The sequence below is a fragment of the Protopterus annectens genome, chromosome 16.part0, assembly GCF_019279795.1.
Source record: "Protopterus annectens isolate FY-2018-M chromosome 16.part0, PAN1.0, whole genome shotgun sequence".
Classification (NCBI taxonomy): Eukaryota; Metazoa; Chordata; order Ceratodontiformes; family Protopteridae; genus Protopterus; species Protopterus annectens.
In genome coordinates this window covers 181,261,063-181,286,344 of record NC_056750.1, presented here as the reverse complement: position 1 = coordinate 181,286,344, position 25,282 = coordinate 181,261,063, and positions in this window count along the sequence as shown.

The following is a 25,282-nucleotide window of genomic DNA, read 5'->3' as shown; positions in this document are numbered from 1 at the left end:
GGGGTAGTATGGGAACCAGACGTCAGATGACCAGATGTATGTGATGTTATTCTTTAATCTAGCATAAAATTATATTTTAATACTAAATGAGACTGAAGTCTCAGAGCAGTCTGTTTTTGAAACCTGATATAGAAGGATCACTCATCTACTTCGTTTTGCCTTGCTTTAGTAAGTAACCAGGGAATAAGTAATTCTTTAGAACACTCAAGGAAATATAGTAAAATTAGTTAAGTGCTGTTTTTCTGTATCTGTGTGAATCTATTAATCTGTGTTATTTTAATATTTCCTGTGATTGAAACTCTGGTGTTTATTGTAAATGGGTATTTAATATTTTCATATTCTTTTTATTATTTATTATTAAATATATTTAAGATTTTCATTGTGGCTGGTCTTTTAGAGAATATGTTAACCTTTGAGAGTACTTATATTTATTTGTGGCACTGTGGCCACTCCTGAAAGTCTTATTGCATTGGTCAAACACTACCATTTACATTAGTATTAATTTCACTCAGTATAATTGGGTATCCTTGTAAGAGTCTCAGAGTAGTTGGCATTGGATGTCTGGTGGCAATAACTACCTTATATCTGGGAAAAGGGCAGCAGAGCAAGTAAATCTGTGCCAGCCTTTCCCAGGGGTGTGTGTGTGTGTGTGTGTGTGTGTGTGTGTGTGTGTGTGTGTGTGTGTGTGTGTGTGTGTATGTATGTTTGTGTGTGTGTGTATGTGTGTGTGTGTGTGTGTGTGTGTGTGTGTGTGTGTGTATGTGCAAGCTGCTTGGAGCAGGGACACAGAGCAGTGGTTTCACAGAGAGGGTGTTGGAGGAATTGGCTTTGACACTTGGCTGAGGACTCACCTCTACAGCTGTGCCAGTGCGGAGTCTTATTGGGGGTGTGGAGAGAGGGAGAGAAACCCAGACCCCAGAGTGAGTGTGCTCTTAAGTGAAATTGTGCTTGGTGCAGAGAGCTGCATCTGGAAATAGTGTGTGTATTTATTTTTGTTCCAACTGAGTGTCGCCTCACCGGTGTCAGTGGTGAGGATTCAGGCTCCTTGATTTCTGCCCCAGAGGAGGGATGTCACAGGCTGTAAAATTCAGAAAGGGAAATGTCTGCTCATACAGTAGGATTTATTGAAGTAATATGGCCCTAGCCATCTATCTGAATTTCTGATGATTGATGGGATAGAGAATGAGGAATTTTTATGATGTCAAAATGAGAAGTATTGAAAACACACACATAGCTGTCCCACATATTCCCTCTGTTTAACTGTTCTTTCCCACTTTGGAGACATAAAGGTCTTTGTGTGTGACTTCATAGCCTTTTCCTATTGAAACCAACATGCTGCTACAAGGTAAAATGCATCTGATACCTATGGATAACTCAAATAATAATACAGTTTAGGCAAACTTTATTTTACTTTATACTACATGTAAAATTAGGATTCATTCCCAGTTATTATATACAGCTTATATATATTAAAAGCAAAAGTATTTTGTCATGATAAATTAATCTAGTATTGGTGAGGTCCACCAGCTGGAATGTAATGACTGTGATGTGATGTCAAAGATGCTCTTATAGCAACAGATTATGATATCACAGTCACAAAAATTATTATGACTTAAGTAATGAGTAAGCTACAGAGTCAGATACATTTAAACAGAAACATAACAGAAAGAGGTCACACATTAAGGTTCAGCTTTGCTTACTAGAGAATACAATACATATATAGAGGCTAAGGACACTAAAATAATAAATAATTTCAAAGTGACACATCGATGTGACATGTACTGAACACAATGAATACTGATAAATATAATTAAAAACTATAATGTCGTAAAAGTAAGACTCATACAGATTACCTTCTATTCAAACATTTTCCTGACAGCACTGTTCAGCATATATTATAGTGCATGATGTTACTGGAAGAGTGTATTGTTAATTTATTGATAAATTGTTTAACTGCGTTTATTATATCTGATTCTGTTGCTGTACTTCCATTTTTGTGTACTAATACATCATGCATTCTGATGTTTTAGAAACATTCTTAACTCTGCACTGCACTGATTTTTTTTCCAAAATGACAGTTTGTTAACATCTTTCAAGGTAACCACATTAAATGTAATTAATGTATACAAATATTTTACTTCTAACACTTTAAATATATTTAGAACTGTACATATATTGTACTAGACTATGATTAATAAAACCTACATTATAGAGCACTTGAAATATGTAAGTTATAACTGTACCATACGTTACATGCACAATAACACCCTGCAGAAGAATTTTCATTTTCCGATCATGGTTTAATGTGCAGTTTGCCTATTCTCTAATGAATGCTAATCAAAATCAGGTAATTCAGAACTGAGATGATAATACGTTGGCCATAGGGTTTTTAAGAAATTCCATCACATTCTGTTAGAACTTTACTCTTTAATAAAATGAAATGTTAAGTTCTGCAAGCTGATGTTTACAGACCTCATCCAAAACACCCAGTGCCTGACTTTTTAGCCATTGCATTTGTAAGCAGTGCTTATCTACATTTTACCATGTGCTTCTTCATAATATTCAGTGATAAATCTATAAACCATGCATGGTGGTAAATCCATGTGTGCTACAGCTTTACATTCACTAATCAAGTTATGCAATTATTTGTCAAACAGTTCTATCTCTGTCTGCAGCATGTTATATTTTAAAAATGTGAAAAAAATGCCATTTCAAAAAGAGATGTAGTGGGCAAATCTTAAAGCATGAAAACCAGCTGTAATTCTCATTGTTAGGATATATAGGGGTGAAGTTCATTTCTTTAACTTCTATTTCACATTTTCTTTCAGGCCAAAGAAAATAATATTTTTTCCACTGCAGAAAACTTTGTTTATGTTTGAAAATAAAATGTAACACTGAAGGGATTACTATATTTAATAATGGTGTTCTGCAATATGAGTTTTCATTTCATATAGTGCTGGTGTTATGAACACTAGACATGCCCTGTTTTCCAAATACATTTACACCATGGTCTTTATTTTAAAACTCTGAAACATTTATCCACAGAAAGCAAATAAATAAATTAATAAATAAAATAAAAGTAACAAGAAAGAGAAAGAAAGAAGCAAAAATGAAAAAAAAAATCAAAGCTGGCTTGGCATTATTTTTGATGAACAGACAGACTGAGGAGAGTCTACTTCTCTTTGTACCCTGGAGAGAAATTTCCAAGCAGGCAGATGAAATATTATACTATGTATACATCTGTGCAAATTAGAAACAGAAATTCAGTACAAAATAATACACACGCAAAATGCAAAGCAGTACTAAATTCGTGATATCCATTGTGCAAAAATAAAAAAAAAGATAACCATAGAAATATAAGAAATCACAGATACAGCTCAAACATATACAAACAAGGACAATGTTTCTGGAATTTATTGGAAAATATAGTGACTTTCTAGAAAGTAAATTGTCTAAATGTGAGTAAAAATAAAGGATTTCAAGAAAAGCAGCATTTATTTATTTATTTTTATTTTACTTTTATTTAAGATGAAAGGACACACTTGCATTATTTTTTGTTACTTCATGCAGTCTGCCTTATTTAATATTCTGTACTGGAAATCAGCTTTCAGTAATATAATGTGCATAGAGGGGTCTACTTCATTTGATCGAAAGACCATTTGACCTAAACCCATTTGATCGAAAGTTTGTTTAATCGAAAACCAGTATTTAAGGCATAAAACTGGGATTTGTTTCCCTCACCAATGTCGTGCGACCCTGGAGTTGGCATATATAGTTAGGAGGGGTGTGGGGAACACAGCCCCCCACATTGGGGTGTGTGTGTGTGGAGCAAAGCCCCCACCTATTTTCGTTTACAATCTGTACTTTTATTTTTTTCTTCTTTTAAAGGAAACTAGGTGGGGGGCTTTGCTCCTCACCCTCCCATCTGTATATACCAACTCCAGGGTCGCACAGCATTGGGGAGGGGGACAAATCCCAGACAGACTGAGGAGAGTCTACTTCTCTTGGTACCCTGGAGAGAAATTTCCAAGCAGGCAGATGAAATATTATACTATGTATACATCTGTGCAAATTAGAAACAGAAATTCAGTACAAAATAATACACATGCAAAATGCAAAGCAGTACTAAATTCGTGATATCCATTGTGCAAAAATAAAAAAAAAGATAACCATAGAAATATAAGCAATCACAGATACAGCTCAAACATATACAAACAAGGACAATGTTTCTGGAATTTATTGGAAAATATAGTGACTTTCTAGAAAGTAAATTGCCTAAATGTGAGTAAAAATAAAGGATTTCAAGAAAAGCAGCATTTATTTATTTATTTTTATTTTACTTTTATTTAAGATGAAAGGACACACTTGCATTATTTTTTGTTACTTCATGCAGTCTGCCTTATTTAATATTCTGTACTGGAAATCAGCTTTCAGTAATATAATGTGCATAGAGGGGTCTACTTCATTTGATCGAAAGACCATTTGACCTAAACCCATTTGATCGAAAGTTTGTTTAATCGAAAACCAGTATTTAAGGCATAAAACTGGGATTTGTTTCCCTCACCAATGTCGTGCAACCCTGGAGTTGGCATATATAGTTAGGAGGGGTGTGGGGGACACAGCCCCCCACATTGGGGTGTGTGTGTGTGGAGCAAAGCCCCCACCTATTTTCGTTTACAATCTGTACTTTTATTTTTTTCTTCTTTTAAAGGAAACTAGGTGGGGGGCTTTGCTCCTCACCCTCCCATCTGTATATACCAACTCCAGGGTCGCACAGCATTGGGGAGGGGGACAAATCCCAGACAGACTGAGGAGAGTCTACTTCTCTTGGTACCCTGGAGAGAAATTTCCAAGCAGGCAGATGAAATATTATACTATGTATACATCTGTGCAAATTAGAAACAGAAATTCAGTACAAAATAATACACATGCAAAATGCAAAGCAGTACTAAATTCGTGATATCCATTGTGCAAAAATAAAAAAAAAGATAACCATAGAAATATAAGCAATCACAGATACAGCTCAAACATATACAAACAAGGACAATGTTTCTGGAATTTATTGGAAAATATAGTGACTTTCTAGAAAGTAAATTGCCTAAATGTGAGTAAAAATAAAGGATTTCAAGAAAAGCAGCATTTATTTATTTATTTTTATTTTACTTTTATTTAAGATGAAAGGACACACTTGCATTATTTTTTGTTACTTCATGCAGTCTGCCTTATTTAATATTCTGTACTGGAAATCAGCTTTCAGTAATATAATGTGCATAGAGGGGTCTACTTCATTTGATCGAAAGACCATTTGACCTAAACCCATTTGATCGAAAGTTTGTTTAATCGAAAACCAGTATTTAAGGCATAAAACTGGGATTTGTTTCCCTCACCAATGTCGTGCGACCCTGGAGTTGGCATATATAGTTAGGAGGGGTGTGGGGACACAGCCCCCCACATTGGGGTGTGTGTGTGTGGAGCAAAGCCCCCACCTATTTTCGTTTACAATCTGTACTTTTATTTTTTTCTTCTTTTAAAGGAAACTAGGTGGGGGGCTTTGCTCCTCACCCTCCCATCTGTATATACCAACTCCAGGGTCGCACAGCATTGGGGAGGGGGACAAATCCCAGTTTTATGCCTTGAATACTGGTTTTTGATCAAATGAACTTTCGATAAATGGGTTTAGGTCAAATGGTCTTTTGATCAAGTGAAGTAGACCCATATAGAGACATAATAGAATAGCAGCACTTGTATAGTGACCAGAAATTATCCCAAATAATGGTAATATATTGCTTATGAAAACAGAAATTCTTTCCTGTAATTACTCAAGCAATAATGCCCAGCAGTATGGGTATTACAGGCTAATAATGATTTGCCCAAGAGTGCTGTTAAGTCTTATGCCAGAGGCATTATTGCACTTAGCAAAGCTATCTATTAAGTTCTTATGTATTTATTTTATAAGTAAGCGATAATCCATGACTGTATGTATGTGTTTATCAGGATTTTCCCATGGTTGGTGTGGTTAAATCATAAGGGCAAAGCCCAAGTGATTAAACAAAGTCATCTGTGGGTAAATTTTGATATACCTACATACAATCATGGATTATTGATTTTATACAATAATAATAATAATTAAGAAAGAAAATGCTTACCTTTCTTAAATAATTTGATTGTATAATCGTCTGTAGTGTCCTTCCACTTCTGTGCTGGAAAATGAATTTGTATGCATGCATGTAGAGTGAATGTCCTAAAGCTTGCATTGTACATCAGTAGAACTAAAAAAAGAAAGAAGAGGCAATCTATGTAGTCTTGTGTCTCTCTGAGTGTGTTTGTTTTTATTTTAATATTTAAATATTATGTTGGGGTACAGTTATGATATCAAAGAAACAGTTAAGTGATAAGTCATAAGCACTGTTTCTTTTAGAAGGACTTGTCAGCAGTTAGTACAGATAATGCTGTGAAGAGTTAATGATCTGCTTTACATGGTTGGTCATCTGATTTCTTGAGTCTTTATTTGTTAACAGAACAGTGTATTATTTTTAGCTTATTAGGAAGTTGCAATATGCTCCTGAAAAGTCATTCCCCAGGATTCAATAAAATCCATGTAGACTCCATGTAGAACCTACATGGAATGTACCCATGCACACAACCATGGTTCCCCCTCAGCAACACACCATGCATATTAATCATGGCACTCTGCTGAGGGAGATCATAGTAACAAGGATATCGAATCAGTGTAGGCAGTAGTGTCTCATGGTTATGGCTTGTCCAGGGAATTCCTGGATAGATGTTATGTACAGGATAAGAATCCCTGTAATGTACCCTGCTAGTGTAAAAGTATGTGTGAATTTTCATATTGTTTGTTTTGTTTTTGTATTTTTTTATTTTTACTTTTTAATGCCCATTTGCGTGGTGCAGCATGGAGTGCAGCAGTGCCTAACTGCACTTACACATATACAGCTGACACCTGACAGACATCTAAAAATAGAAACTGGATGTAAATAATTATTTTGCTTTCTTTTAATGCCCATTTGGCAAGTGCGGTACAGAGAACAGTAGTGCTGAGCTGCACTTACAAATATACAGCTGACACCTGTCAGACACCTAAAAATAGAAACCAGATGTAATGAATTATGTATTTTTGTCTATGTGTTTTTATTTTATTTTTTTTGAATGACTGTTTGTATGTCACGGTGCTTAGCAACAGATAGCTTAGTAGTATATGTGAAGGTATACCATTTTTCTTACTATTTAAATAGCTAAATAGGTAGAGTCTCAGCTTAAAGTGTTGTTGGCTCTGGGTTTGAGTCCCCAGCAGTCATAACATTTTACATTTATTGCTGTGGAAATGTGTGAGGTGACCTAAAGGGTGGTTTAATGTAAAAACAAAATTGCTACATTTGGAAAAGCTGCGCAGTGCTTAGCACTGCTTAAACATGATTAACGGCTATGCCTGTTTGTGCACTGCTAAGTTTCGCTAAAACACAGTGTGAGTTTCCATGATGCTCAGCTCTGCTAAGCGGATTTGCATGATGCTAAGCAATGCTGCACTTTGTTACAGTATGATGTGTAAGGGTGGGAAAACAGACTATATTAAGGCCAATAGGTGGGAATTCTGCAGTAATTGTTGGGGACTCACTAACCTGTCGATATGTCTGGCAGTGTTGGTGAAGGTGCACGCATTTGGGTGCAGAGGTGAGGTGTGCAAGAGTCCAGAGGCTTTGCTGGAGTCCTGGTCTGCAACTATGAACCCCAGCTTTTGCAGGGTAATTACCAGGGCTCAGAATGTAAAGATGAAACCTGGGATCAGTTGGCCAGGGATCTTACCAGTGCTACTGGTATCCCCTGCACTGGTGAGCAGTGTCATCATCACTGTGATGACCTGAAGTAAAGGAAGAGGGGAACCTTGCACACTGGGGTCCAACAGGCTAGGGCTGGTCATGCCCCACAGATATGTAAGTATGTTTGTTACTACTTTACTAAAATGCAAGCTGAATCCATGTAAAACAGGTGTGCATAATGGTGTGTTTCTCTTCCAACAGCTACAGCTGAATGGGCTCACAACATTGAGTCTCATGCCAGACACCTGGCCAGGATGCACTGTAAGTGTGGTAAATATAGATATTTTCTGATAACTGTAGTACAATAAACAATAAACAATACCAATAATAATAAGCAATAAGGTGTAAATCAGGATTGTGGTTTAATAACTAATGTGTGAAAATATCTGCAGTAGGGCTGTATTCACTGCATGTGTGTTCTAATGTCACTGCAGTCAACTGTAAAACTGAAATAAACGAAGAATGTAAAAGTCATTACCTTGATAATTGTATTGCACAACCCACAGTACAGTTCAGGGCTGTCATGTGGCCACTTTCAGTCAAATAATGCTCTATATTCCTCCCACTCCAGGAACAAAGTATATAGGTAAGGTAGCCCACATTCTGGGCAGATATTATCTGTATACTTCATAGATTCTAAGGAGCAATAACAATAAAGTGTAAAGCAGAATTGTGGTTGGTAAGTAGTGTGTTCAGATAAGTGCAGTAGGGTTGTATTCATTGCATGTCTGTCCTAATGTCACTGCAGTCAACTGTAAAACTTTAAGAATGCAAAAGTAATTGCCTGATAAATGCATTGTACAACCCACAGTACAGTTCAGAGCTGTCTTCAGCCAATTTCAGTCAAATAATGCTCTGTATTACTCCTACTCCAGGAGCAAAGTATGTGGAGAAGGGAGCCCACTTTCTGGGCAGATATCATGTGTATACTTCACACATTCTATGGACCAATAACAATAAAGTATAAAGCAGGATTGTGGTTTCATAAGTTATGCATTCAAATAACAGCAGTAGGGCCGCATTCATTGCATGTCTGTTATAATGTCACTGCAGTCACTTGTTACATTATGTGCACATGTCCCCCTGCAGTAATAGCTTTTGGGTTCTATTCTCATGCCTGCCAGCTAAGACATGATGGTTGTCTAGTCTACTTAATGTACACAAGCATACCTCTCCACTGTCTCAATTTTTCATAATGCAATAACAACTGCCCTATCTGTCTGGTCCATGATTAGCAGATACATGATTACCTGGAATGCAATGTATTTGCAAATCCATTTATATAACACCTTGCTAGTTATGTATGTGCACATTATGTAAAACAGTTCTGTGTAGTTGTGTATCTGCATTTATTAGTGCTTGGCCCATACTGCCCCATGCTAACAGCTTGAGGGGTATGTACGTGCTACATCATCTAGAGAAGAATTTGAGTCACTGTACTCATAACTGACACTGCACACCTGCAGAAGTATGTATTAGCAGTCTGTGTATTAATATCATCTGCAACTTCACTAATGGTATATTTTTCTCTCTCCCCACCCCTTATCTTCTTTAATTTATTAATGTTATTTATTATTATGATTGAATATTAATATATTCTGTTAAACTAACTCTTTTGTTGCCTTCTAGGTTATTTCATGCTGGTTTGCTGTTAACATACTTACTGTTTTGGTATTTGGTATTTGGTATATAAAGTGGTAATTTTTGTTTTTAAAGGTATCTGATGAAGTCCTAATGTGTTGGGATGAAAACGCAGTTTGTTAATAAAAGAGCGTTAATAAATTCAGTGCTGGACTTGAACTCATTCATATTCATTCACGGCAACGTTTTTGGACTGAGATTGTGGCAGTTTTACTTCCTATACAACTCTTTTGTGGATTATTGGTTTTTTAGAGTTGTATCACTCCTTTTTTAGATTATTGGTTGTTTTTGAGTGAGGAGCTTTACTACACAATTTTCGGTCATGGCTTCGGAGGGGCAAGAGGAAACGGGACAAGCCAGGAAGCTCATAGGACAGTTAACAGAATTAATCGACTTGCTCACACCCCTTTGCAAAAGCCTACTTCCTGGTAAGACGAATTGTGATTCTGATGTGGAGATACTGGAAGCGGATAGTGGCCCAGCTATTAAAAGGAAAAGGGAGCTTATTGGTGAAGGATTCCTAACCGGCGACCCTGGAGACAAGCAACCCACATCTTTTGATCCGAGGCGAACGCCATGAGCTTTACAACCGGAAGTAGAAGCAAGTACTACGGCTAACAGTTTTTTGGACAGAGGGGCTAGACCGAAGTCTTACAATAAAACAGGTACTGTCAAAACAAACAATACTAATATACAAGAATGGTTGAAAAAAGAATATCGTTTTCAATTGGACAATAATAATGACTGTAACAAATTCCCCGATGGGGAATCATATGCTACTAAATTAGACAGAATGTATAAGTTAATGTTGCAGTATAGGACACTTATCATTGAAAATGGATATTTAAATGAATGTTTAATAAAAGAAATTGTCCCTAAGGGACTAAGGGTATATAAATACCCTAATAATGTTCAAGTTGGCTCTATATTTCATTTGAGTTTAATTAAAGTATTCAACAGGTGTGGATTGGACATTGTCCAATTGATTATCGAAGAAAATGATAGAAATATAATTATGATTGATAAGGAAATTAATGAGTTGGATACATGTATTAAAAATGATTTAATTTATGACATTAATGAGAAAAAGGAAAAATATTACAATATTAGAAGAGAAGTTGATGTTAAATGTGAAGTGATTTTAAATCGTAAAATGGGGAAACTAAATAGAGATTTGAAAGAATATGCTGAAAATATTAGTTATCCTAAACCAGCATTTTATTATGATAGAAATAGGTCTCAGTTTAACAACAATAAAAAGTATACTGAATTTAAAGAAAAAGAATATGATTATGAAAATGAATTCCCTCCCTTACAAAGAACTGAACAGGAAGTACGTAGATGGAATAGGGAAGGAAATTTTCAGAGGAGGGGGGGGAGAAGGGGGAGGGGGAGATTTTATTGATGAATACCCCAATCCCTGGTTTGGAAGTAGAAGAGAATGTAGTTGAGATTATTACAGAGAATAATACTAAAAGCACCTATGATGGATTTACCATATATAATTTTAGTGACACGGTATTAAACAAAACACATTTTAATTTGTTAAGTAAGGGGTTGAAATTCAACCCAGTAAAGAGGGGTGATGTAGTAAACACTATTTTAGACGTTAAAATGTTCATGAGAAAAATTAATTTATCAATACTGGCATCCAGGGCAGGCTTCAATAGAAATGATATTGGTTCGGCCCAGTTAGTTAGGGGTTCTTTATACAACCCCCCATTAATACCACAAATAAAGAAACTTGAGAATGTGTTGGAAAGAGAAATCAGAAAGGAAGGAGAAAAAAGTAATTCAGGAAGGATGTATAAAAATCTGGAAGAAGATGAATATAAGTTATTAGGAGAGTTACAAAGTAATCCAATGTTAAGACTAATGAAACCTGATAAAGGTGGAGGAATTGTTATCATGGGGAAGAATGATTACGAAGTCAAAATGTTTGAAATTTTAAATGATGAAAATAAATATTCAGTAATTTCAAAGGATGAAATGTTAATAGCCTATAAAATAATAGACATTCTATTAGAAAATTTGGTTTTAGAGAAAGTGATTGATATCAAAACATTTAAATTTCTGGAAGTTAAAAAACCTAGGGTACCCACAATATTTGGAATACCCAAAATTCATAAAAATCAGAGAGATCCTCCATTTAGACCTATTGTCACCGCAGAGGGAGCAAAAACAGTACCTTTAGCTAAATATGTTGACAATAAGGTGACACATATATGGGTTAATAATAAAAATATTTTGAGAGATTCTTGGGATTTTTTAAGGATGTTGACACCAGAAATATATAGTAATGATATTTTATTTGTAACTATAGATATAATTGATTTATTTACTTGCATCCCACATAAGGAAGGAATGGAATATTTCGAAGATAAGGTTTTTGGTGATATACAATTATTACATGAAGAGAAAATTACTATAGTTACATTAATGGACATTATACTTAAAAATAATTTTATAACTTTTAATGGGGAATATTATAAGCAAAAGTCAGGAGTGTCTATGGGGGCGGCATGTGCCCCCACCTTTGCCAATATTGTTCTCTCTAAATGGGAGGAAAAATATGTTATACATTCTATTTATAGTAAATATTGGAAACTCTATTTCAGATTCCTTGATGATATTATTATTTTTTGGATAGGGGGTGAAGAAAAGTTTTTAGAGTTTATGGAATATATTGGCTCCACCACTACTTTTTTGAATTTTACATATGTTATGAATAATGAAAGAATTAACTATTTGGATGTGGAAATTTCAAAGCAAAATAATCAATTTGAGACTAGAGTATATAGAAAACACACATATGTAAATTCTTTTCTCCACTATGATAGCTCTCATCCTCCACATTGTAAGAAAAATATAATAAAAGGGCAATTTGTGAGAGGATCGAGGATGACAAGTGGAGAGATAGATTTTTATGAAGAATGTAATAAATTAGAAATGATGTTTTTGGAGAGAGGTTATCCGCAGGAAATGGTCAAAGAGATTAGAAAAGAAGTGGAGGTAGGTAGACTGACTAAATTTCAACCTATAAAAGGACAAATGGAAATTGAAAAAGTGAGTAAAGTCAGACTAGGAATGGATGAAGAACCACTTAAAATGAGACTAGTTGTTGAATTTAATAATTTTAATAAAAATATAAAAAAGTACTCATGAAAGAATGGGATAAATTTGTATTGTTTTCGGATATGGATGAAATAAAGAAAATGGAACCTAATATTACTTATAGGAATCCACCTAATATTAGGAAAAAATTAGAAGGATTAAATAAGTATAATATAGGTAATAATAGGATAGGAACATTAAAATGTGGAAAATGTTCCCAATGTGTATACGTTATGAATCAAAAAGAAGTATATATAGAAAGTAGAAATAAAAACATAATAAATAAGGATTTATATATGTGTAGTACAAAGGGAGTAGTATACATTTCTATCTGCCAACAGTGTAAGGCATTTTATATTGGCAAAACGGAAAGAGTGTTCTGGAGACGCATATACGAACACTTATATGATATCAGTAGAGCCAGAGAAACAAATGCACTTTATAAACATTCAAAAATGTGTGAAGGAGCCAATTATTTATTCTTTGTGTTAGAACAGGTGAAACCTGATTATAGAGGAGGTCCATGGGAATAAAACTAGAAGGTAGAGAATTGTGGTGGCAGGATTTCCTTGATGCCAGTAGGACACCTGGGTTAAATGAAACTATTTCCATAGGACCTTTGCTAAAATTAAAACACAATAAAGTATAGTTATTTTAATAACAAAATTTTTTAATAAATTGGTATATATATATATTTATTATATTAAATTATTGGTTTTTATTTTTTTAAATAATTATTTAATATTTAATATTTATAAATATAGATTTATATTTGTACTTATTTTAATGAACATTATTTATTAGTGTAAAATTTATATATGGTTTGTCAATGGAGGGTGCTTTTATGAATTTAGGTGCTTTATTGGTTTTAAACACTAGAGGGAGACCTATCAATGGAAAAAAATACATTAATTTTAAACATATGTAGTTAGACCCATAATAAGTGTATAAATTACGTTTTTTAAATGAAGTTTGCATTTTTATAACTCATAAATGTCATAAATACACATAATTTATTTAATAAATGTTTTAAGGAAGGTTTGAAATAAAAACATGTTTTTAAGTAATACATATTTATGAGGGTAATGAATATTCATGAATATTTGAGAATGATTCGATAGTTTGAATTAATTGAAACTGTTTTTATTGGTTAATAGTGAAATTATTTGGTATATAAAGTGGTAATTTTTGTTTTTAAAGGTATCTGATGAAGTCCTAATGTGTTGGGATGAAAACGCAGTTTGTTAATAAAAGAGCGTTAATAAATTCAGTGCTGGACTTGAACTCATTCATATTCATTCACGGCAACGTTTTTGGACTGAGATTGTGGCAGTTTTACTTCCTATACAACTCTTTTGTGGATTATTGGTTTTTTAGAGTTGTATCACTCCTTTTTTGGATTAATACTTACTGTTTTGTTATTTAATGTTGTGTTTCACATAATAAACCTTAATATGTATTTTGATTAATCAATAATATGTTCCATTCTGTGAATACTAACATTGGTTTAGTTATTACTAACATTAACTTATTGTTATAACTAAGTGTGACAAGGTAGGCTGGTTCCAGGTGATCCACCTACCTTGGCTCCTCCAGCCATGGCACCAGGGCCCAGCATATCTTGGCTGCAGCCTGGTGGTGTCCCCTCTGCTGCCCCTGTACTACCTGCAGTGTCAGGTAGTTCCTCCCTACAGGCCAGGGCTGGGTCCTCCTCTGGGAGCAGTGGTGGTTGGGGTGTTGTCACTCGTGATGAACTGCCAGGATTGGTGCACAAGATTGTGTTCCATGGTTTTGGATGCCACCTACACTGGATGGAGGGCAGACTTATCACACTGGTGGAGCAGCCTCACCACACAGCACAGCCTCCACCATTGCCACCCCAGGGGCAGTGAAGGAGCAGTGCTGACAGTCCCATGGGTGGGGACTTGAGTCACGCTGCTACCTTGTGGAGCCAGCTGAGACTGGGATTCCACAACACCCTCCCCATCCAAGGTGTTCACCCTCTTCTTAGGTCACACACCACAGCTGTCTGCTGTCTTGTCTGTCTTTTCTGTCTGCAAAAGCTTCCTCAACTTCCCAACTTACCTCCCCCACATGTACCTATTCTTCAACATTCTACTCTTATCATAAAAAAATGGACACCTTCATAAATACACATGCTGAAACATTGACTCAGTAGTTCTATCTGTTAAATGCTTTGCAAACAGTAGGTTTTGCCACACATAGTCCTGAGTTCAAATCCAGTGGTGTGTAGCATTTAAATTACATTATTATGAAGCCATCAATGAATGAATGAGTCATGCACTCTTTATCCACACAATGCATTTCAAATGAAATGTCTGCTTTTCACTAATAGAAGTTACAGGCCTGCAGATAGGAACACACTTGACATATCCCTATAGCAACACTATAAGTGCATAAAGTGTCAAGTCATGCATTAATATGCATTCAAAGAGGAGTTGAACTTAGGTAAAGCAAATGAAGCCCACTAATATCAGAGTGCAGCACACAATCATTTCATAGGATCATAGAAGATTACAAATGCAGCTAAAGGAAAGAAGAACTCAGGCATAATCCAAAAATTTTATTCTCAAAAATAAGCGCTTTCGTCTGGTATATTAACCAAACTTCATCAGACGGTCTGATGACGTTTGGTTAATATACCAGACAAAAGCGCTTATTTTCAGGAATAAAAGTTTTGGATTACGTCTGAGTTCTTCCTTCCTTCAGCTGCATTTGTGGTTCTCAGTTGTGTTTTTTTTTTTCAAGTAGTATTGATCATAGCAGATTACTAGGCTAATGGCTCTGGGGCTCTTACAAGCCTAGCCAAGAGTTTATCCCCAAAGAAGAAACTTGAATCAGCACCTGTTGCCCCTGTCAATGAGGAATACAGATGGTACCCCTGGGACAAATTTTTGGTTACCCATCCACTCATCAATGTTGGCCTTGAATATGGTCAGCGATATACTTTGATATGTATGGGGAGTCTATTCCAGAGATGGGTCAACCTCTGGGAGACAAACCTGTCTCTCCAGCAGGTTTTGCTAATGTCACATATTAAATTTAAGACTTTTGATCGGGTAGTACATGAGGAGTTAGACTTACAGATATGGAGCATCTCTAGTACAGCGGGGTCTGAGATTGCCTTGTAGGCAAGATACAGATCACCTCTGAGCAATTTATACAATACCGAGTAGAGTGATAGTGATATGAGCCTGTCCACATAGGACAGGTGTTGGAGGCCATGGATTCTCTTTGTGAGGTATTTCTGTGGCCTTTCCAGTTGGTGCAAGTGTTTGGAGAGGTACATACCAAGTGAGGCGTTGTACTCAATTATTGGCCTAATGAGGGGTGAGTACAGAGAGAGGTAATAACCTCCTTTTTTTCTGGATGCAATTCCTTTACTTATGAGGTGAACCAAGTAAAAGATATTTCTGAACACTGCAGCTACATGATGGTCAAATTTGAGATTGTTGTCAACTTGTGTACCCAGGTCTCTCACCCCAGGTTGTGTGCTTACGGGGTTGTCGTTAATGAGATAATCAGTAGGGATTGTATTTTTATTTATTTATTTGTAATTTATTTACATGTGATAACAGGGTAGTGTCTGGCTGGGCAAAAAGCCCGTTTTTAGCAGAGACCCAGGGAGCAAAGCTCCCAAGAGAAGTTACAATATTTAAACAGCATACAAGAAGGTTACAGAAAATTAAAACATAATAAAAATAAATTCTAAAATATAGGAATGTAGTACAATATACTAGATAGCAAGACAAAAGTATAAGCAAAGTTGGAAACAGTAAAAGAGTTCAAAATGTCTAAATCATCAATCATGTTTTAAAATAACCAAAGACAGAATAAACACAAGTTGCATTACAGTAAAAGACTAAAACATCTCAGTTTTTTTCTTTTATTATTTGGCCAAAGGAGTGGAGAGTGATCTTAAGAATCTAAGTGGCAATGCTCAGATCTGCTTGGAGTTAGTGCAGAATTGCACAAAATATACTGAACTAACTGATATTGCCAACATCCTGGCAGACAGGTTCAGTGCAAACTTTACCCTCCTCTCACCCCCAAAAGGGCTCATAACCATACCAGAAGAATGTAAAGCCCCTGAAATCACAGACACTCAGGTTAAAATAGCCCTCTCCAAAGCCAAAAATACAGCATCAATGGGACTGGACGGTGTCCCAGGCTGCGTCCTACATGAGCTCAAAGATGAACTAACCCCTCACCTAAACACACTGTTCAAACTCAGCCTCTCCACAGGCTACATACCCATAGAGTGGTGTGCAGCAATGGTTATTCTGCTCCACAAAGGTGGAGCCACAACAGATCCCAGATACTATTGCCCTATAAGCCTGACTAGCTTGGTCTGCAAGGCTATGGAGAGCATCATCATGGAACTCATTAACAGAGACATTGGGAACCTCCAAACACTGGACCCTACCCAGTTCGGCTTTGTTAAGGGCAGATCATTACTCCTAAACCTGGCAGACTTCTTTGAGACAGTTACCAAGGCTATAGATGAGGGAAAGGTGGTACACACAGCCTACCTAGACCTCGCAAAGGCCTTTGACACTATTTCCCATTCTGGTATTATAGACAAGCTCACCAGCCTGTACATAAACCCCTATGTCACAAGATGGGTTGCCAATTGGCTCACAGACAGAACCCACATGGTAAGAATTGCGGGAGCTAGGTCTGACTCTAACCCAGTTACAAGTGGTGTTCTCCAGGGCTTAGTCCTAGGAACCCTCCTGTTCGGCATATACTTCTCAGAGGTACAGACAAGCACAGGAGGACTATGGCTAACCAAGTTCGCAGATGACTACAAGCTAAGGGCCATAATTGACTCACCAGCTGACACAGACATCCTCCAAAAGGGTCTCACTGAGACGGATACCTAGTGTCAAAATCATGGCCTCAAGCTAAATGCCAAAAAGTGTATAGTTATTCCCTTTGGAAATAACAAAGTACCTACAAACTACCACATAGGTGGTATTCCCCTAAATACGGAACACGTAATAAAGGATCTGGGGACCCAAGTAGATAGCAATCTCTCCTTTGATAATCACCTTGCCAAAGTGGTTAGAAAATCCTTCTATGTGGTCCACCTAATCACAAAAGGGTTTGCATCCAGATCAAAAGAGGTCATTGTGCCCTTCTATTCATCTCCCATCACTCATCAGACCCATCATAGAGTACAACACCCCATTTGGGATGTACCTTACAAGACACCTGCAACAGCTGGAAAGACCACAGAAGGACCTCACCAAGAGGATCACTGGCCTCAAACAGATGCCCTATGCAGCTCGGCTGAAGAACCTCCAGCTGTACTCGGTTGCATACCGCCTGCTCAGAGGTGATCTCTGCCTGATATTCAAGGCCATGTCCAACCCAGAATTCATGGACATTCTCCACCTAAAGAAAACCTTATCCCCTCAAGCCACATGCTCTAGGGATCTAAACCTCACCACAACAATAAATAGGACGTGCTGGAGGGATAGATTCCTGTCCCAGAGACTTCTCATGCTTTGGAAAGTACAGTTGTGTACACTTACCATAAATGTAGATGTTCGAGTGTCTTCACTGTTGCAGTCATGACTGTAGGGTTCTCCCCTGCCGGCAGGCAGTCCTCGGTCGGCCAGAATCCCAAAGTCCGGGTCCGGCATCGGCTGTTCAACCTTGCTCCCTGACGTCAGAGCACCAGGAGTACAAAGCTGACAGCCGACGCCATGTTCTCCAGTTTTTCTTGCCCCAGATGTCAGGAGTTCCAAAATGAGTAAGGTCCCATATCCTTTGCAAATACACCTCAAAAGAATGGTGAAAAAGGAAACCATACAAAAGAAAAAATAAGAGGGGACAGGAGGGAGGGAAACCCAGACTGCAACAGTGAAGACACTCGAACATCTACATTTATGGTAAGTGTACACAACTGTACTATGTTCATTGTGTTTCACTGTTGCATTCATGACTGTAGGGTAGAATACCAAAGCAGAATGAAAGGGAGGTGGTCATAAAGTAGAAGGGGCGGCTATAAGGCCCTGCAAGACTGCAGAAGCAAAGCCTGCCCTAGACTTAGAGTAGAGAGGTAGATTGTAGTGCTTTGAAAAAGTATGCACTGAACTCCAAGTTGCAGCTTCCAAAATGTCTTTGGTAGGAACTCCCCTGAGGAAGGCAGTTGAAGTGGCAGCAGCTCTGGTGGAATGAGTCTGTATACTCCCTGGGATTTGCTTTCCATGGTGTAAATAACAAAATCAGATTCCATGAGCAATCCATTTAGAAATGGTCTGTTTTGAAATGGCTTTACCTTGGGAACTTGAAGCATAAGAAACAAACAATTGCTCTGATTTTCTGATGTCCTTGGTTCTGTCCAGGTAAAAACGTAGTTGTCTGTGTACATCCAAGGAATGTAAGATCCTGTCCCCTTTATTTTGTGGAGTGGGGAAAAAAGTTGGCAAGTGGATAATTTGATTTAAAGCCACTTTGGAAACCACCTTAGGCATGAATGTAGGATTAGTCCTTAAAGAAACCCTGTCTTGATGAAAAATAATATAAGGTTCGACAGCCATAAGAGCTTGCAACTCTGAAACTCTCCTGGCAGAGGTCAGAGCTAACAGGATGGCTGTTTTCCAAGATAAAAACTTGATGTCAGAAGAGGCAGTAGGCTCAAAAGGAGGTATGTGAGTTTTTCCAAAACATAGTTGAGATCCCAATTAGGAATGGGAAGAGATCTAGGAAGTATTAAGTTCTTAGCTCCTCTGAGAAACTGTCTCATGAGCTGGTGGGAAAAGATTGGAGGGTCTGTATTATAATGAGCGGAAATAACAGAGGCATGTATCTTAATGGGAGAGAAAGAGAGACCCTTATGTAAGAGATCTGTCAGGTAAAGTAAAATCAAAGGAATGTTAGGAAGAAGAGGATCAGAATCCAGAGCCTGCATCCAGGTACAAAATCTTTTCCATTTTCCTGCATAAGATTTTCTAGTGCTAGGACATCTGGCTTCTAAAATGACATCCATAACCTGCTTGGGTAGGAGAGAATGAATCAAAGACCCTGGATTAACCAGGCCACCAGGCTGAGAGTTCTGACATGGGAGTGTAGAACCTGACCCTGATGTTGGGACAGAAGGTTCGGAGTCTGTGGTAAAACCCAAGGGGGCTCCAGACATAGGTTTTTCAGAGTTGGGTACCAAAACTGTCAAGGCCAATTTGGGACCAGCAAGATTATCATCTTGGGCTTGTCCTGTTTGATCTTTAATAATACCCGTGGAAGAAGAGGAAGAGGCGGAAAGGCATATCCAGAGAGGTTACTCCAACTGAATGATAGGGCATCCACTTTCCAAGCTTGTTTGTGGAAAGTCCTGGTGAAAAAATTCTGTAGTTGATGATTGAGATGGGATGCAAAGAGGTCTATGCGAGGACATCCCCAGACTGCTGTTATCATCCTGAATATTTCGGTGTCCAGCATCCACTCGTGTGGATCCAAAAGGTTTCTGCTCAGACTGTCTGCCAGGAAGTTTTGCTTCCCTGGTAGAAACTGAGCTTGAAGGTCCAGATTGTAAGCTAGAGCTGTGTTCCAAAGATTCATGGCTAGTCTGCAAAGGGGGTAGGAATGAGATCCCCCTTGCTTGTTTATGTACCACATAACTGTGGTGTTGTCTGTCCGTATCAGTAGTTGTCCTGGTTGTAGAAGATTCCTGAAGGCCAACAGAGCTTTCTGAACGGCTAACATTTCCTTTAAATTGATATGCAGGTGCTCCTGATCCTTTGTCCAAAGGCCCTGCAGACAGTTGCCCTGAAAATGGGCTCCCCATGCATAATCTGAGGCATCCGTGGTTAGTATCTGATTGGCAGGAGGCAGACAGAAGGGTTTTCCTTTGTTTAGAGTACATGCCTTGGACCACCAAAGGAATTCCTTTTGAAGACAAGGCAGGACAGAGATCAGTATGTCTAAACTGTGGCAATGCTGAGACCATACACTTTTTAGGTACCACTGTATTTTCCTCATATGTAGTCTTGCATATGGTACGAGAAGGATGCAGGAGGCCATGAAACCCAAAGCCTGCAGGAATTTCCTTGCAGATAGCTGAGTTAAAGTTGTCAAGGTTTTGAAAGTTGAAGCCAGCTGAAACTGTTTTTCGTATGTCAGAAATGCCATCTGGGTTGTTGTGTTTAAAGAAGCGCCCAGAAAAATTATGTGTTGTGAGGGTGTCAAATTTGACTTTTTTATATTTACAGTGAATCCCAAGAACTTGAGAAGATTCTGAACAAACTGTAGATGCTGGAGTAAGACCTCCTTGCTGTCTGCCTGAATAAGACAGTCGTCCAGATAAGGGTAAATTTGAATTCCCTTGAGTCTGCAATAAGCTACTACTGGAGCCAGGCATTTGGTGAAGACCCTGGGCGCAGTAGACAATCCAAAGGGCAGCACAGAGAATTGAAAGTGCCTCGATCTGGCCTTGAACCTGAGGTATTTTCTGCGTTCCTGCCTGATGGGAATGTGTAAATATGCCTCCTTTAAATCCAAAGTTACCATCCATGCATTTTTGGTCAGCATTGGAAGTAGCTGCTGTAGAGTAAGCATCTTGAATTTTGGTATTTCTAGAAAAGTGTTCAAGACTGACAGATCCAGAATGGGTCTCCATGAATTTTGCTTCCTGGGGACTAGAAAGAGCCTTGAGTAAAAACCTTGTCCCATCTCTGAAAGTGGAACTAGTTCTATGGCTTTCATAGCCAAAACAGCTTCCACCTGGTTTAAGGCCTCTGTCCATTGATGTTTTGGAAGATCTGGCCATCCGCTTGGCCTTGGAAGGGTATGAAAATGGAATTTGTAACCTCTTGAAACCACATCCAGAACCCACTTGTCTTGGGTTATATGAGTCCAATTTTGGTGAAAAAGTGAAAGTTTTCCTCCGAGAGGGGCTTCCAGGCAAGAAGTACCTGCAGCCCAACAGAGGGAGTCATTGAGTCTGTTTCCTATGAGCTTGTGACCTGTCCTCTCCTCTCCTAGGGGTGGAAGCAGTCCACTGTCTTGGTCTATAAGAGGCTTGTGTTTGAGGCCTTCCTCGGGAGCGTCTTTATCTACCCCTCTGAGGCCTGTCGGAATTGGGAAAGGACCAGTTTTTAGTAGGCCAATTCCTGTTAAATCTGGGTGGCTGTACTTGTAAGAAATCTTTAACTGTTTGCATGGATTTCGCCTTGTCCTCCATCTTTTTAATCACCTCTTCAGCTTTAGATCCAAACAAAACATTATGCTGAACAGGAGCATCCAATAATTTAGCTTTTACTTGATCTGGCAAATTTTGTTCCTTTAACCATGCATGCCTTCTAATGACTGTGCCAGAGGCAGCAGCCCTACAAGAAGCCTCCAAGGCATCAAATCCACAGTGTAAACCATGCTTCCCAACTTGTTCAGTGGCATGTATTAAGTCATGTAATTTCTTATCATCTGCACAGGCGGAAATGGAAGTAAGCTTTTGTTTTAAAACAGACAGGAGAAATTGCTGGTATTTCAGCATATGAAACTGACAGTTTAAAGCCCTAATGGATAAAGTAGCAGAAGTGTACATTTTTTTGCCCCATCTTTCTAAACATCTGGAATCCTTCTCAGTGGGAATGGGGTTTTTAGCAGAAGCGGCCTTAACTCCCTTAGGACCCTGAGAAATGGTTTCAGGGTCAGCAGCAGGGTTCTTGTATAAAAACTGATGGGAATCAGGAACCATGTAATATCTGTCAGGCTTAACAGGAGCAGGAGGAAAAGAGTCAGGGGTTAAGTTAGCCTCCGAAAAAGCATCATCCACAATATCCAAAATAGGAGGAATAGCCAGGGATCTATGTTGGGGAAGAAGAAGAAAATCCCTTAGTCTTTTCTTAGATTCTGAATACTCCTGTCCTTCCCAGTGGAAATGTTCCCTCATTTCATGCAAAGTTTCCCCAAAAGAGAAATCCTCAAGAGGAGAAGCTGAAGGAATGGATTCCTCAGCATCAGAATCCTCATAAGGAGGGAAAGAATATTCCTGGTCAGAAGAAGAAACTGAAGAAACAGAAGCCTGATCAGAGGAGTCATAATAAACTTCCTGCCTTGGCCTTTTATCTGGAGGGGGATGAGAACCCTTAATCATAGTAAGTAAATCCTCTGCCATCTTAAGTAACTGTTTCTGTGACTTGGGAGCCGGATCAGAAGAGGCCTGTGTTGCAGTCTTTGATTTGGAAGGAGTCTTTGCCTTTGTCTTTGGCTTTGCCTTTATCAGAAGCTGAGTAGGCCTGAAAACCCCCTCGGAAGCCGGTAACTGCACAGCGGCTCCGGACCCATCTGAAGGAGCATTGTCCGAAGGTCCTGCAACTGAAATATTCAAAGGCCTAGTTGGCTCCTCGTGGGAGTCCATTTCGGCCATCGGTTCCAAAATGGCCGAGGACAGGGGCTGCAAAAGCACCTCACTGATGACAGCCGAACCTGAAGCTGGCTCTGCTTGTGCGATATCGTCAGATTTGGACCTCGGAGGCCTGTCTTTGTCCTTGCGTCGTTTGTGAACTCCGGTAGCCGGAACCGTATCCGATGACATTTTGTAATTAAAACGCCTACCGAAGTAATGAAATGCAAAATCGTACCTTCGTTTAATTGTACGTTGATTGAATCTAGCACAAAACCGACAACTAACTACATCGTGGTCAGGGCCTAAGCAAGGAATACAGTAAGAATGAAAATCCTTATGAGGTATTTGCTTCCCACATGAAATACAATTATTAACTTTTTCTGACATCGGACTGGAGCAAGAAAAAAGTTTCCCCAAAGGGGTACTTAGCTTTGAGTAGGAGAAGAAAGTCTGCGGACTGAAGTTTGTTCAGAAAAGATTGTCAGGAGTCAGCCGACCGGCACTTGCGAACTGCTATCACTGCACGGCAAGAAAGACTGGAGAACATGGCGTTGGCTGCTAGCTTTGTACTCCTAGCGCTCTAACGTCAGGGAGCATGGTTGAACAGCCGACGTCGGACCCAGACTTTGGGATTCTGGCCGACCGAGGACTGCCTGCCGGCAGGGGAGAACCCTACAGTCATGACTGCAACAGTGAAACACGATGAACATCAAGATTCCAATCTACATTAGGCAGATCTCCTCACTAGCACTCTTCAAGAGAAAAATTGAAGAGTGGATGGGAAACAGTAAGTTTACCCCGGGGATCACTTCAGTGGCTCTGCTGGACAGAGGCACAGGGAACTAATCTAAGGGGGGCGGCGAAAGCCAACACATTCTGGCTACCTTATAAATGCCTTTGGGCAGATAGCCTAGTACCTACCTATCAATCTATGAACCTAAAGTGGAGATGGAGGAGCACAGTGGAATTGCTTAGCCAGAGGAATTTTGCCGAGTGGAATAATGCATTTTTTTGCATTTAACTTAAGGCCATGACTTTGGCACCAATCATTTGTTGCTGTGAGACCCTCTTGAGGTATGTTAACATCATTTGGGGAGTCAATGACAGCACCCAACTTACAGTCATCTGCAAACTTGGTCAGCCACAGGCCTTTTGTCTTTGCCTGGACCTCTGAAAAGTAGATGTTAAACAATTGGGGTCCCAGGACAGATCCCTGGGGGACACCACTAGTGACGGGTCTGCTGTTGGAGGTGGTGGCACCTATTTTGACCTTGTGGGTCCTATCAATGAGCCATTTGGCCACCCACCTGATGAGACAGGGATTTACACCAAGTTATATTAGCTTTTTGATGATGCCTGAGTGGGGGATTGTGTTAAAGGCTTTTGCCAAGTCAGGGTAAGCTGTATGTACTGACTTTCCCTCAGCCAGTGCCTTGGTGACAATCTCAAAAAAGTCAACCAAGTTCAACAGGTAAGATCTTCCCTATATGAATCCGAACTAGATGGGGTCAAGTGCTTGGAGATTGCCTATGTCCTTGTTTATGAGGTCCATAATAATATGCTCCATGGCCTTACAGATCAGACTTGTCAAGTTAATGGGGCGATAGTTTCCAGGGTCAATAGTGGCACTACCTTTGTGCAAAAGGATGACAATGGCAGTTCTCCACTCTGCTGGAATGAAGCCTGTACTTAGGCTATGGTTGAATAGGGTGCTCAATGGGGAAGCTAGTTCTTTTTGGAGATGTTGCAGAATACAGCCTGGGACACTATCAGGGCCCATGGAAGCTGTGTTCTTTGCCTTGGATAGGGCCTTTAACACTTGATCTATGGAGATGTGAGGTACAGGGAAAGTATTGGGGATGCTGAATTGGCCTTTGGGTGTATAGGAGGTGAAGTTTGCACTGAACCTATCTGCTAGCAGGTTGGCTAAGTCAACAGGATCAGTGTAAGTGGTACCGTTAAGAACTAATTTGGAACAAACCTGGGCTTTGCTGTGGAGGTTTCTGATATATCTGAAAAAGGCTTTGTGGTTAGCCTTTGTTTTGGAGGCTAATTTCAATTCATAATTGGCTTTAGAGGTTTTCACTAGTGATCTAATTAGCTTGATGAGGCTAAGGAGGGAGTTTTTCCAATTGGGAATTTGTGCCTTTTTACCCTTGGACAACAGTCTCTTCCTTTTGTTGTAAAGCCTGTTGATAGAGGATATCCACCACATATGTTTGTGTTTCCCTGAGGAACAGGCTTTCATAATGATATTACAGATCAGCACAGCTGCACAACTAACATGCACATATGGAGGTCCTGCAAGTAACAAGGA